General features: G+C 35.2%; 1 protein-coding gene across 30 annotated transcripts in view; it reads right to left on the reverse strand.

Annotated features, from left to right (window-relative positions):
• KIF16B (kinesin family member 16B) overlaps positions 1-16,493 on the reverse strand; it is a 550,717-nt gene that overhangs the window by 429,924 nt on the left and 104,300 nt on the right. The gene's annotated exons all lie outside the window — the stretch shown is intronic.

Below are 16,493 nucleotides of genomic sequence, written 5' to 3' on the forward strand. Positions count from 1 at the left end.
CTCATAATACCAAAACCTTTTGTTATCGTTCATCTTTTGTTCTAGTTGAGGACCAATGATGTCACAAGGATGATGTCTTAACTCAAGTGTGAACTGGATTTAAGTGAGGCAGGGCTGTGCAAAGCTATCAGCTTCACTCTCTCCTCCAGTCAATGAACTGCAGTGACAAGACAAAAGTCAAGATGGCTGACAATGGCCTAGCATGCAGCAGGTGAGTGTGGCCTTTCTTCACCGTCGGAGATACTAGGCCTCTGAACGTACCTAAGGTTACGCTGGGTTTTGGGGTTTGTGTGTTTGGCCTTTTGGCTACTATGTTACGCGGTTGACTTTTTTGGAGCTTGTAGATTGCTAAAGTTCTCAGGTCTTTTCCTGGTCTTTGATAAGGCTCTAGCACCCCTAGGGTTGTGTCTTGGGACAACGGCTGGAAATTGTATACTTAAGCAGTAGCAGAAAAGAGACGTGTACTAAAAAAAATTCATTAAATAAACAGATTTGAGTGTGTGTTCCCCCACTCAAAACTCTGCCTTTCTCCTCTCTTCCCTCCCTTGCAATTTCATTGGTTCCCATATTAAAGTGTTTAATTATTCCTTTGCAAAGAGAAACAACAAACAACTAGAAACTATGTGTCAGATTCAAACAAAGAGAATTCAAAAGTGTCTGATCTCAAGGCATTAGTTCTGTGAATGGTTAGTTATCGGTCCTCCAAAACATCACACTGGCAGTAATCTTTAGAGAACACTGAACTTATTTTGTTACTTTGCTTTTCATCTTGAAAAATATTTACTAGAATATTAGAAAAGTTGACCATAAATTCATGGATAATTACAAAGTGAAGCTGACAAGTTAATAAACTGCTTAATAAGGTTAATACAGATGGTAAAATCTATTCTTTTGGGAATAGGTACGATGAAATGAGAAAGTATGCAAAAGTACTTTAAAAAGTTTAAAGTGATATATATACACACATATATACATACATATATATTAATACTGCCTATAAACAAATTACGTATTGTGTCTATTTTGTGGAAAAAACTGAGAAAGCCCCAGGGCATTTTGCAGTCACCACACTCTCCAAAGCCCAACCTAATCCCCTATTGTTTCCTACACAGACACACTGCCCCAAAATCCAGTCATTTTGGACACTTTAATTAGCAAGGTAAATGAGACTGAAAGTAGGAAGCATTAGGTGAGCAGTAAGAAATGTTAAACTGGTTAGCAGATCAAAACTGCAGCAGCAAATGCAAAGGACAACCACTCTGAACACTGACAACCAATAATAGCCTTTGGTATTTATGATAACATCCAATCATATTGTGTCCTTTACTAACAAAACCATCCCTCACTTTATGATACTACAAGAGAAATCCTGAGAAAATGGCAAAGTGAAAGGTATTGTAGAAAGAGCTCTCCTCACATTAAAGAATACAAAAACCTTAAAATATAGAAAGTTCAGCAATGACAATGAGAAAAATAATAATAAAAAGGAAAAAATTGGAATTGATAAGAAAACAAAATCCAACAATTTGCTTCAGACACGAAATAGTTAAAAAAAACAATGTGTAATACTGGTATTAATTATTCATTAAATATTTGATAGAATTTGCTCAAAACAATCAGCTCATTCCAACTTTTTTCTTTAGATGTTCATTTATGGATTATGTCTCTTCCTATGAGGAAATTAATACAAATATATAGCATCAAGAGTCCTTCTCCCATGAATAAGTGATTAAAGAATATGAACAGTTTTTTTTTATTTGACATTCATTTTAACAAAATTTTGGGTTCCAAATTTTCTCCCCTTTTATCCCCTCCCCCCGCCAAACACCAAGCATTCTAATTGCCCCTATGACCAATCTGCTCTCTCTTCTATCATCCCTTTCTGCCCTTGTCTCCATCTTCTCTTTTGTCCTGTAGGGCCAGATAACTTTCTATACCCCTTTACCTGTATTTCTTATTTCCTAGTGGCAAGAACATTACTCGACGGTTGTTCCTAACACTTTGAGTTCCAACTTCTTTACCTACCTGCCTCCCCACCCCTTCCCTTTGGAAGGCAAGCAATTCAATATAGGCCAAATCTGTGTAGTTTTGCAAATGACTTCTACAATAGTTGTGTTGTATAAGACTAACTATATTTCCCTCCATCCTATCCTGTCCCCCATTACTTCTATTCTCTTTTGATCCTGTCCCTCCCCATGAGTGTCGACCTCAAATTGCTCCCTCCTCCCCATGCCCTCCCTTCCATCATCCCCCCCACCCTGCTTATCCCCTTATCCCCCACTTTCCTGTATTGTAAGATAGGTTTTCATACCAAAATGAGTGTGCATTTTATCCCTTCCTTTAGTGGAATGTGATGAGAGTAAACTTCATGTTTTTCTCTCACCTCCCCTCTTTATCCCTCCACTAATAAGTCTCTTGCTTGCCTCTTTTATGAGAGATAATTTGCCCCATTCCATTTCTCCCTTTCTCCTCCCAATATATTTCTCTCTCACTGCTTGATTTCATTTTTTTAAGATATGATCCCATCCTCTTCAATTCACTCTGTGCACTCTGTCTCTATGTGTGTGTGCGTGTGTGCATGTGTGTGTGTGTAATCCCACCCACTACCCAGATACTGAAAAGTTTCAAGAGTTACAAATATTGTCTTTCCATGTAGGAATGTAAACAGTTCAACTTTAGTAAGTCCCTTATGACTTCTCTTTGCTGTTCACCTTTTCATGCTTCTCTTCATTCTTGTGTTTGAAAGTCAAATTTTCTTTTCAGCTCTGGTCTTTTCATCAAGAATGCTTGAAAGTCCTCTATTTCATTGAAAGACTAATTTTTCCCCTGAAGTATTATACTCAGTTTTGCTGGGTAGGTGATTCTTGGTTTTAGCCCTAGTTCCTTTGACTTCTGGAATATCCTATTCCATGCCCTTCGATCCCTTAATGTAGAAGCTGCTAGATCTTGTGTTATCCTGATTGTATTTCCACAATACTTGAATTGTTTCTTTCTAGCTGCTTGCAATATTTTCTCCTTGACCTGGGAACTCTGGAATTTGGCCACAATGTTCCTAGGAGTTTCTCTTTTTGGATCTCTTTCAGGCGGTGTTCTGTGGATTCCTTGAATATTTATTTTGCCCTCTGGTTCTAGAATCTCAGGGCAATTTTCCTTGATAATTTCATGAAAGATGATGTCTAGGCTCTTCTTTTGATCATGGCTTTCAGGTAGTCCCATAATTTTTAAATTGTCTCTCCTGGTCTATTTTCCAGGTCAGTTGTTTTTCCAATGAGATATTTCACATTATCTTCCATTTTTTCATTCTTTTGGTTTTGTTTTGTGATTTCTTGGTTTCTCATCAAGTCATTAGCCTCCATCTGTTCCATTCTAATTTTGAAAGAACTATTTTCTTCAGTGAGCTTTTGAATCTCCTTTTCCATTTGGCTAATTCTGCTTTTGAAAGCATTCTTCTCCTTATTGGCTTTTTGAACCTCTTTTGCCAATTGAGTTAGCCTATTTTTCAAGGTGTTATTTTCTTCAGCATTTTTTTGGGTCTCCTTTGAACAGGTTTTTTAAGTAAATTATAAAACTATAACCTATTCTACAAGCTACTTTTAAAATGACCAAAGAAAACATGCTCCAAACCACTCTAGTAAGAGAAATTACTTGAATACAATATATAGCAACATTCAGTGTTCAAGGAAAATGTAGTATGTGGAAAAATATGGTATACTCTTAGAGGGATGTTCAGATGGTCTAACCATTCTGAAAAGCAATTTGGAATTATGCAAGAAAAGTGACTTAAATTGAAAAAGTCACTAAGAAAAACATGAGTAATTGAAAAACTAGTAAAGATTCTAGGAAAGAAAAAATAAAAGATTTTTTCCTTATGGCAGAATATTACATAATTTTCAAATGTAACTATCAAATGTTTGTACTTTGTCACAAGAAACAGTTCAATATGAAAGGTACTTGAAATGACTACTAAAGATACAAAGTTTAAATAAAACATGTTTTTTTAAAATTAATGATTAAATAATAGATTTGATTGTGTTATCTAGGGAATATCCTCATAAGACTATCATATGTTACATCAATGGCCAAGTATAACACTATCCAAGATGTCCAATTCACACATCTGATAAATTAATTTTCCTAATGCATAGGTATCACCATGTTACTATCTTACCAAAGAACTTTTGTAAGCTCCCTACTGTCTGCATCACTGGTTTTCAGGAAACTGAATCATTTCCGTTTGAATTGTCTTAGGAAGATTCTGAAGATCACCTGGCAGGAAAAGGTACCAGACACTGAGGTCCTTACTTGAACTAAACTGCCAAGTATTAAAACTTTGCATCAGGGAGCACAACTCTGATGGGCTGGGAACATTTTTTTTTTTTAATGCACGATGCAGAACGCTCAGCATGGCATGCCCACGTTGGAGAAGGTGCTGTGCTCTATGAGTAAAGCAGAATTGAAGTAGCTCAAAGGAAATGCAGAAAATGCAAATTTAGAGAAGCCACCCCAAATGTTCACATGGACTATCTATGCCCAATCTGTGGGAGAGCATTCCAAACCTGGACTGGTCTGATCAGACAGAATTGGACACAATGAAACCTGACTTTATCATAATGATGTCATTTTGGTCCTCTTCAAGAATGAAGGACAACAACAAACCAACCAATCAATCACTGGTTTCCAAGGTACAATTTATATACCCTTGGGGGTGGGCAAATCAATCTACTGGGACATGGAAGGTAAATATTAGAATATTTATTTTTATTTTATCTAAAAAAGAGAAAAATTAAGTTTAACTCATATTTAATATGCAGGTTAACACTGGCACTCTCACCTGGTCCATGTGTCAGTTGGCCCGATGTCACATTTGGATTCAAGATATCCGGAGGGAAAAATAGGAATTGCACAAAGTACAGGAGTTTGCCTCAGTCATTGTTCACACTGGAGTTTCCATGTGCCAGGTAAAATGGGTTCAAGGATTATATTATCTACTTTTAACTGGAACTTTCTGTTTGGAGGGCAGATAGGAAAGTTCCTCCCCAAAGCTTTCACTTAGGGAAGGTGCTGAGGGCACTCCTCTTTTCATTCCCAACTGGAGTGCATTCCTATAGACTCCTCAGTCACAGTTCCCCTTCTTGCTCAGGCCCTGCTTTCTACTTCCATTGGTGAGTCGTATCTTCCCATTAAACTGTAAGCTCCTTGAAGGTAAGGGCTATCTTTTTTGTATTTGCATCCCCAGGGCTTAGCTTAATGCCTGGCAAATAGCAGGCATTTAATAAATGTTTAGTGACTGATCCATAATATAGAAAAATAGCTTTTAAAAGACCCCCCACAAAGAAATTACAGATTGACCATAATTCCAATAATGCAAGGACAAAAAAATTAGCAGAGTGGATATTTCACTCCCAGGAACTCTTTTACCTTAAAAGACGAAAACAATGACAATCTAAACCAATTTGACAATAAGTCAGCCCCCCAAAAAGTGAAGTTATAAGAATATTTATACTCACTTTGAAACACAATTTTCGTGGATTTTTAAAGTATTTGTTTAAAATATGCAAAAAGGAAACATCTTCCAATTAGACTTCAAGAATGACTGAATGACATAAGGGAAGAGGGAAATTTACTAGATGGAAATTTTCCACAAAAATCTTGGCATATGGAGTGGATGGGACTGAAAAAAATGAGTATCTTAAGTAGCACAACTAATGCACTTTTTCCACCTGTAACTTTGTATCTTTGTTAAGAATCTTTTCCAGATATGACGGCCATTAAAAAACAATTACGGAAATAAACTAAAATTAGAACCAGACTTTTGATTCATTATTATTAAAATGTATTTAAACCAAGATTCATACAAATAATGAGGAAATTCAATTACAGGCTTTCACTAAAAATTATTATACACTTTAATTAAAAACAAAAAGATTTTATACCACCGATATATTGAATCAAATAAAAATTATTGTAAAATATAGTATAATTCATTTTTCTCACCCTTTTTAACTTCTAGCTTTGTATTTTATACTTTACATATTAATATAACACGTACGTAACTTATAAACAAATATATGTTTATTAGGGATTTACACTCAAAAAAAATTATGGATAAACAGGCACAATGAAAAATATTTAGTGATGACTGATCTTTAGGATAAAATACAAAGGCCCTGCACCATATGACTTGCCTGTGCCTTTTGAGACTTAGTATATATTACTGCCTTTCACGTACTTTGTTTTCAGCCAAAATTCTACTTCTATGAACACAGGCCTGTTCCTGGAATATATTCCCCTTCCTGTTAAATCATTCTCTTCCTTTAAGTCTAAACTCAAGCACCATCTCCTCTATGAACTTCTCCTGCTGTGTGCAGGTAAAGTATTTTCTCCTTTCTCAAATTTTCCTACACCATTCTCTTTTGTCCTAATCATATTATATATTGTATCATCTTACATTCATGATCTATGACACCTGTTAGAATATAAATTCTTAATAAGCAGGGACTCTTAATAATAATAATAATGATAAAAAATTTCATAGTCATAGTTATTATTATTATTATTATTATAGCTAGCATTTATAGAGTACCTACTGTGTGCCAGGCACAGTGCTAAGTGATTTTTACAAATATTATTTCATTTGATCCTCATGATAACTCTGTGAGGTAGGTGCTTTTATTATCCCCATTTTGAAGAATCTGAGGCAGACAGAGGTTAAGTGATTTGCCCAGAGTCATACAGCTAGTAAATGTCTGAGGCTGGATTTGATTTCCGGTCTTCCTGACCCCAAGTCCAGCACTCTATCAACTGCATCACTTAATGGTCTATTTTTCTTCTTTGTACTGTATTCCCAGTGCCTACCACAATATCTTAAACATAGTACATGCTTCAAAAATATTGAATTGAGGACCAGTTCTCTCAATCTAAACTTCCTGACCAAAAAATTAGGGAAGTGAAATAATGTCATGAAATCAAGCATATTATTAGAGGTTGAAGGTTGATTAGGGGAAACAAGATCCTTAATTCAGAACAATAGCTAACCATAGTGCTCTTAATACATAACAACCCTATGAGATAGGAGTAGGAGGTATTATTCCAATTTTGTAGATGGATCATCTGATTCTCCAAGAGGTTAAGAGACTTGCCTGGGAACATGCAACTAGTCAGTATCTAAGGAGAGATTCAAATTGAGTGCTCTGATTCCAAGTCCACAGAAAAACAGAATTTCCATTTAGACATTAGCTTTCAAGAATGGAACACTAAAGCATTACTGGTAAAGTTATGAACTAGAACTAAAGCAATCTGGAATTATGTAAAGAAAATGACTAAATGCCTCGACTCAAAGATTTTACTACTGAGTACTTTCCCCAAATTAATCAATATTTTTTAAATATTTTTAATTGATATAAAAATATTTATAGAAGAACTTTTCATGGTAGCATACACATGGAAATAATTAGTGAATGGCTGAACCAATTATGGTTTGATTATGTAGAGGAATATTACTATGCTGCAAAAAATCATGAATATGATAAATATAGGAAGCATAGATGGACACAAACTGATGTAAAGTTACATAGGGAAAATAGGAAAACAATTTATACAATGATTATTACAACAACGTAAGTGGAAAGAACAATAACAAAACAACTGAAATTGAATGAGGAAACGATACCAAAGAGTCTCCATGAGAAGATACCACATTTTCCCCTCCATCCCCCAGTCCTCTGCAGAAGTGGAGAATCATAGGTGTGGGGTACTACATATAATAATAAACATAAGACATGGTTGGTGTGCTGTTTAGTTTCGTGTAACCTTTTAAAAAAATTCTTCATTTCTTAACACTATATTACAAGGGATGGCTTCCTGAAGGTGACTGAGAAAAGTATGCCAAGGGAAATATGATATAAAACAAATTATATCCATAAAATTTCTTTTCTAAAAGAAACTAGTTTTCCATTCAGAATTTACTGAATATTTTAAAAGTACTATATCCAGGAAAGTAATGGATCCCTTATCTTCTTAAATTCACTATGACTATGTATAAAGTACATGCATGATTGCTTAAGAACAGGATTTCAAGCTGGAAATATCTAAACATTTGTTCATAATGAGGCTAATAACCTACAGTTAAAAAGGATGTACCCTTATTACTCCAAAGACTGCAATGGATTAATTTTCATAAATAAAAACTAAACACAGCTGCAAATGATATGCAATGAAAATGTTTAGATTAAACTGAGTTTCATATCAGCCAATATAGAGGGTTTCCCTCAACCCTTTGTTTTCTAGAGTCTAAGAATTTGGAGCCCCAGGCAACTTCCTGCTGATTAGTTTCCACTACACATGAGTCAAATTTCATGAACTGCATGTATCATATGCCTACACAGTGATGCCAACACTTAAGATAGTACCCAAATCCATAACACTACCAAAACATATACAGAATTTCTATTAAAAATGCAAAACTGCACAAAGGGCCAGAAAATCTCCTACCAGTTTATACTCTTCTGGAGAGATAAGTTTTACTCTTTATATCTGATCTCAAAAATGAAATAAACCCCATAAATGTGTCTTAGTGGAATGCAGAAACAACCAATTCTGACAAAGACACTCTACAACAAAACAAAATCAAACCAACTATAACAAAATACAAAATAATGTTGTCTTCTCATTGTACTTTGCAAACAAAAAGTGCCAAAAGATTCTAAATACAATGGAAGTTTCTTTTAAATTGAATATTTTTCTTTTTCATATGGACGTTCACCATTCTGCATTCCCACTCTGCCCCAAGTGGTGAATTAAAGTTGTAGCATAATTCCTATTTAAATCCTATTAATAGTACCTTCTAATCACATGCTTTATCATGATAAGTTCATAGAATGTTATAGCTGAAGGGGACCTCAGAAATCATCTATTCCAACTCCATCATTCTACCAACGATGGAAATTACAACCCAGAGAATTGGCATGATGCACAATAAATTAGTAGGACACTTGAGATGCTCTTTCCACTAGTTCACATTGTCTCAGCTGTACAAAAGGTATATGTCATGCTTCCTCCTGGCCCTGATACAACAATTCCATACAATTAAAATCTGATATAACATGGTTAACTTAAAGCATGAGTGTTATTTTTGTCCCCCAACATTACACTGTACCATAAAATAGCTCATAATGCTGTTACTCATAGTGCTTCTCCGTTATTCCTCATAAGCAACTATCAGAACCCTTGTGAATGACTAGGAATACTGAAGGAATAATCAAATAAAATCTTTTCTAGTAGGGAATGAGATACACCTTAAAAAAAAGTAAATCAAGCCCTCTTAAGAAGATCTCACTACTATTTCCCAATTCAGTCTCTGACAAGGCATTAAACAAAATCAATCTATTCTGTGCAAGCCATCTGCCAAGAAGTTTCCAGCTTTACGTTATATTCCAAACTACTCGTGATTTATTTTGAAGCAAAAAGCTAACAGTTATTTGGAAATCATGATAGCATACCCCAGGGTCTTAAAAAAAAAAAGTATAAAATGCCAGTGTGGAAGAATCAAAAGGTGATACACAAATCAAGTGAAGGAAGAAGGCAAGAAAGGAAAAAGAATGGTTCTGGATCCCTTCTCTTAATTTAGAGTCACTTCCAGTGAGTTTTCCTTTTTTTTAAGTAACACATAAGACATCTATGGAAATCCAAGGTAAAATATTCACTGAAGTAGGGTTAAGTTTTAGCTTTATAAGACAATTCCAAAACTAAGCAGCTAGTACAACATGCTGCTATAGAATAGGAGAAAGGCTAAATAAAGACAAGTCAACAAATAACTAGTAAGAGCCTACTATATGCCAAGTCACTATGCTAACATTGGAGATACAAAAAAAGGTAAAAGATAGTCTCTACTCTCAAGGAGCTCACAGTCTAATGGAGGAAAAAACATGCAAATAATTATGTAAAAACACAATATATACAGGATAAATTTGAGATTATCAACAGAGGGAAGGCACTAGCATACAGATTAAGCCAATAATGCCACTCTGACAAAACACAAGCAAATAAAGAGAAAACATTTTAAAATTTCTTAAATCTAACTCCAAAACAGAGAAGAGAAAGGGTTGAAATTCCATTTTCCATACTAGCAAAGTATGACACAGAAAGCTGAAGAAATCTCTTGTTACTATAAGTAAGTCAAAATAGGAGCTAAGACTAGTTTCCCATTCTCTGGAATCCAAATCTACTACTTCTTCTATGAGGACCCACATAAAGTGGAATGAAAATGATTATCCAGTTTTAAAGAATTCACAAATTCCTTACTTATAAGCACATACTAATAATGTATATAATTATATACAGTCTCCTAATGAAGGAAATCTGAATTGACTTTTAAAATACTTTTAGGTTTTACATGTATATAGTACGGATACAGAGTATTCTAAAAGTCTTAGTGAAGTGTTTACCCTTTAATAACTTTACAAGAGTAAATGTTATATACTTATCAAAAAATAATTAGATAGTTTATTCAGTCAAATTTATTTTTCCTTTAGTTACAGGAATTTGAATAATAGAGCTGGGATTTTAATTTTTACAACAGCAGGTACTATATCATTTTACATTAATGTGCAATAGTTTCTGGATGACACCTTCCTTAGATCAGTGCAGGAGATCCTCTTGCTTAGCCACCCATGGTCACCTAATCTATCTACATTAGATTTTTTCTCGTGGGGTCACATATGCATCAAAATTTTGTTGTTCTGATGATCTTAAGGTTAGGATTACAAATTACAAATACAATCCCCTTTCAGTCATTAAGCAACTGCTTTCTCTTTTACAAGATGCAAAAACTGAGTAGAAAAATATGTAGTATATTGGGGCCAGAGCCAAGATGGCAGAGTGAGAGCAAGGACTCACCGAAGCTCTTAGACAAACTTAGACAAAGAGAATCTGACCAAATTTTGGAGGTGCAGAATTCAATAGGAGACAGACTGTGGCAGATTCATAGCCCAAGATGGACTGGAAGGTTGATGGGAAGGATCTGTTCCAGGGGGGTGAGCCCACAGCACACACCGCAGTGTGTCCAGTGCAGCAGAGTGGCAAGGACCCGGGGAGACCTGAGGTAGCAGCAGGTGGAAGCAAACCCAATGCCACCAAAACTTGGAGGGATGTGGAAAACTGGGAAAGAATTTTTACAGCTAATGTCAGTGATAAAGGTCCCATTTCTAGAATATATAGACAACTGAGTCAAATGTACAAAAATACAAGTCATTCCCCAATTGATAAATGGTCAAAGGATATGAACAGGTAATTTTCAGAAGGAAAAATTAAAGATATCTACAGTCCTATGAAAAAATGCTCTAAATCACTTCTGATTAGAGAGATGCAAATCAAAACATCTCTGAGGTACCACATCACACCTATCAGATTAGCAAACATGACAGAACAGGAAGATGATAGATGTTGGAGAGGATGTGGGAGAGTTGAAACACTAATACACTGCTGGTGGAGCTGTGAGCTGATCCAAATATTCTGGAGAACAATTTGTAACTATGCCCAAAGGGCTACAAAAACATGCATACCCTTTGACCCAGCAATATCACTTCTAGGACTGTATCCCCAAGAGATCATAAAAATGGGAAAGGGTCCCACATGTACAAAAATATTTATAGCAGCACTCTTTGTGGTGGCCAAAAACTGGAAATCAAAGGGATGCCCATCAATTGGGGAATGGCTGAATAAATTATGGTGCATGAGTGTAATGGAATACTATTGTGCTATAAGAAATGAACAAGAAGACTTCAGAGAAACCTGGCAAGACTTATATGATCTGATGCTGAGTGAAAGGAGCAGAACCAGGAGAACTTTGTGCACAGCAACGACCACAGTGTGCAAGAGTTTTTTCTGGTAGACTTGGAATTTCACTGCAATGCAAGGACTTAAAAAAAAAAATTCCTAATGGTGTTCTAAGGCAAAATGCCTTCCATATCCAGAGAAAGAACTATGGAATTCAATTGAAGAATGTAGCAGATCATCGTGCACACGTGTGTGTGTGTGTGTGTGCGTGTGTGCGTGCATGTGTGCGTGTGCGTGCGTGTGTGTTTTGTGTTTTGGTTTGTTAGATGATTTCTCCCATTCATTTTAATTCTTCAACACAGCATGACTATAGTGAAAATGTATCTAATAGGAATATACGTGTAGAATCTATACAAAATTGTATGCCATCTCGAGGAGGGGGGGAGGGAGAGGGCAGTGTGGGGAAAATAATAATCTAAGTTATATGGTAATTATTGTAGAACACTGAAAATTAATAAAATTAATTAATAAAAAAACAGAAAAAAGAAAAACATATGGTACATAAGAAATGACGAACAGCTAGACTTCAGAAAAACCTGGAAAGAATTATATGAACTGATGCTGAGTGAAATGAGCAAACCAGGAGGGCATTAGACACAGTAATGGCCACAGGGTGTGAAGACTGTCACTGACAGACTTAGCCCTTCACAGCAATGCAAGACCTATAACATTCCCAAAGGATTCTTGACGCAAAATACCATCTACATCCAGAGAAAGAACTATGGAATTGGAACACAGAATGAAGCAGACTACTTTCCGCTGTGTCATATTTTATTTTGGTTTTTCTCATACTCATTTTAATTCATCTATGTTATACGACTAATGTGAAAATGTGTTTAATGAGAATGTATATGTAGAACCTATATAAGATTGCATGCCATTCCAGGGGGAGGGTGAGAAAATTTAAAACTTATGGAAATGATTGTTGAAAATTGAAAACAAATAAATTAATTAAATATTAAAAAAAAAGAAAAATAGCACAAAAATGGCTATTTTGAATTTTAATAAGAAACCTATCAATATTTTTAAAATTTAAATAATTCACCTGTCACATGCTGTCTTTCTAAATTTGCAGCTTTTGTTCCTTTCCTGGCTCAGCCTACATACCCTGGTTTTCTAATACAAAATTAAGACAGGGCTTCAGAATGCCAAATATAACTAAAAAGTGGCACTCAAATTGAAAAAAAAAATAGCTATTACAGCAAGCATAGTTAGGTGGGAAGTATTCTGGAACAGGAGCCCAAGGTTCTGGGTTTGATTCTAGACTCTCAGTTTGATCTCTAGACTTTCCCTGTACAAGTCATTGTTATCTCCCTCGACCTTAGATTCATCCTTTGTAAAATGAAAAATCAAGATGAGATGGTCTCTAAGGTTTTTTTCTGATCTAAATCCTCAGACCATATGACAGTAGCAAAGAAATCTTGAATAAGATATATCTAGCATATACCATGTTTTCTTTTCATTTACTAAAATCTCCCCAACTCACTGCCCCAAAATGATGAAAAACTGAGATTTACAGAAACAACTACCAGAAGAAATATGCATGACTTCAAATCAAACATCACTGAATCATTGAAACAATCTGAGTGCTCCACACAGAGGGTAACTTTCTAACACTGACATTACAAACTTCCTTTAACAATAATTTAGAGAAACACTGAAACACATTAAGAAATGAAAAGGGTTAAATTTTTCAACATTATAGAACTGTCTCTTGTGCAAAAATATATGAACCATACTAATGACCTTAAAAATAGTTAAATGATTCTTAAAATGCAGTAACACTTTAGTCCATTCACTATGGCAAAGAGGAAAAGTAAGCTTAATTGGGATGAAGGCCAGCTAAGTTGGGCTTTCTTGGGTCAAAGGCCATGGCTCATCTCTCCAAGAGCTCCTGCTGCCATAGGAGGCAGATAAAAGGGCTGCCTTCCCAGATGAGGCAGCACAAGGGATTATCCCAAAATGGAGATGAGAACATGCTCCCGATCTCTGCATAGCCTCTCTCAACAAAGAAAATACTAAGAAAGTGCCTACGGACAATGAACATCGTTACTAACAAAGGAAAGAAAGGTAGATAATTTAAAAGTAAAAAAAAAAAAATTTAATCTCATTTTTCTCTCACTAACTTCTATATCCAAGAAGACTTGATCTAGGGCTACAGCAACCTCTGGTGATTCAATAGCTCAAAGAATTTGAGTATAGTACAAAATAACAATTGTATCAACCCCTAAAGCAATCCAAATGCCTGAAAAGTATTCAGGAAGTGATGATGTAGACAAAAAGGTAACAGTAAAACATCGAGCTCTCTTAAAGTATCAGGGAGATTTTTATCTTTTCAGCTGGCCACAATTTTTGAAACAGGTACCAAATACAGATAAAATACAAATAAAAGCTAGCCCAAAAGTTACAGGCCTACAGGAAGCTCAATGTGGGAATGGAAACAGAAAGCGTCAATGAGATCTTACAGCTCCTATTTCTACAGCACTTGATGTTGTATAAATTATTTTCCATTTATTATTTTCTCTGATCATGACAACAACCCTATGAAGTAAAGACAACAGCAATGATCATTTCTGTTTTTACAGAAATACTGCACTAAACTTTTGCAAGATTAAATGATCTACCCACAGTAATACAGCTAGTAAGCACTGGAAGCAGAAATCTAATTGGTACCTCTCCCAACACCAGTCTTAGCATTCTTTCCACTGTACCAGACTACTTATCTACCTATTCTTCAGGGCTAAGGAAATAAAGCTGTATCATAGCGTAGGGGGACTTACTTTCTATCTCAGTGGTTTTCTAAGTGTGGTCTGGTAGCAACCTGTCAAGAGGCTCTGCCACATCAAAACTACTTCCATAATAATGCTAAGATGCTTTAATTTCTAATACAGTAAATATTGATAAATATAACCCATATAAACAAATACTTTTTAGAAGGTTCTCAACAATTTTTAAGAGTACATAGAAGTTTGAGAAGCACTGCTCTAATTTACATAACATAAATGCCCTTAACTCCATACCTCAAAACCTGTATACTTATCCAATATCTATTTTTTTATTCTAGTTTCAAAGGATGAGACAGTTTTCCTGCTTACCAAGAGTAAAATTTCCACTTACACATTTGATTCCTACATCCTCTGGAAGTTTGCTTAGTTAAGGATTCTCTTATCTTCAATTTCTACCTACTTTTCCCATTACCAATAAAAAAGCTTACGTTTCTTTTAGCCTTAAAAAATAAAATCCTTTACCACCTCACATCTATTAGATTAGTTAATATGACAGAAAAGGAAAATGATAAATGTTGGAGGGGATGAAGAAAAATTGGGACACTAATACACTGCTGGTGGACTTGTGAACTGATCCAGTCATTCTAGAGAACAATCTGGACCTATGCCCAAAGGGTTATAAAACTGTGTGTACTGTTTGATCAAGCAATACACTCCAAGGTAAATATCCCAAAGAGATTTTAAAAGGGGGGAGAGGGTGGAGGAGAGAAGGATCTATTTGTACAAAAATATTTATAGCAGCTCTTTTTGTGATGGCAAAGAATTGGAAATTGGGGGGATGTCCATCAATTGCGGAATGACTGAACAAGTCGTGATACATGATTGTGATGGAATAATCCTATACTATAAGAAATGATGAGCAGGATGATTTCAGAAAAGCCTGGAATGACTTACATGAACTGATACAAAATGAAGTGAGTAGAACCAGGAGAATATTGTACACAATAATAGCAAAAATGTACAATGACTACCCAAATAAATAACTTAAGTATTCTCAGCAATAAAATGATCCAAGACAATTCCAAATTGTCATGAAAATGCTATCCACCTCCAGAAAAAGAACTAATATTCTGCATGCAGATCAAAGCATACTATTTTTCACTTTCTGTATTTTTTTCATCTTTTTATTTTTCCTTTGGGTCTATGTCTTCTTTCACAACATGACTAATATGGCAATATATTTTGCATGTTCAAACATGCATAATCTACATCAAATTGCTTACTGTCTCAGGGAGGGGAGAGGTAACAGCGGGAAAGGGAAAATTTCAAACTCAAAAAAATTTTTAAATGCACATTTAAAAAAGAAAAACAACAACAAAAGAATTCAACTTTAATATGTCTTCGAATTAGAATCCTTTCTCTTTCCTTCCATCACTTTCTCACCTACACTAGCATGATACTTCCTCTTCCTGCCTTGAGACTATCCTCATTTTCTAAATAATCCTTTTTCATATCCCTGGCCAAGTATTTCCATTCTGATCATATTATTCTACTCAAAAAATTTTCAGCATCTCTCTAAAGTCTACCTAAGAAAAAAATAAGTTCCAATCTTGGCATCCAATGTCCAACACACCTTTCCTTTCATCATATCCTTCTCTTTGTATATGCTAGATTCTACCAAAACAAAATATTCGGTGACCCATTTTCATCCTATTTTATCTCCATGCCCTTGCTGAAGTTGTCCTCTGCATGTAACACGGGCTTTCTTTATCTTGTCCCCTGGATATCTCTCCATTCCTCCAAGGCCCAATACATGTATAACCCCTTCCAATAAGCCTTCCCTTATGACTTCTTTAAGTGAAATTGATCTTTCTCTTATTCATAACATCTCATAGCATCATATTCTTCTTATTTGCACTTTAAGCTTCTTAAGCA

Source organism: Notamacropus eugenii, chromosome 1 (genome assembly GCF_028372415.1).
Source record: "Notamacropus eugenii isolate mMacEug1 chromosome 1, mMacEug1.pri_v2, whole genome shotgun sequence".
NCBI classification, from domain to species: domain Eukaryota; kingdom Metazoa; phylum Chordata; class Mammalia; order Diprotodontia; family Macropodidae; genus Notamacropus; species Notamacropus eugenii.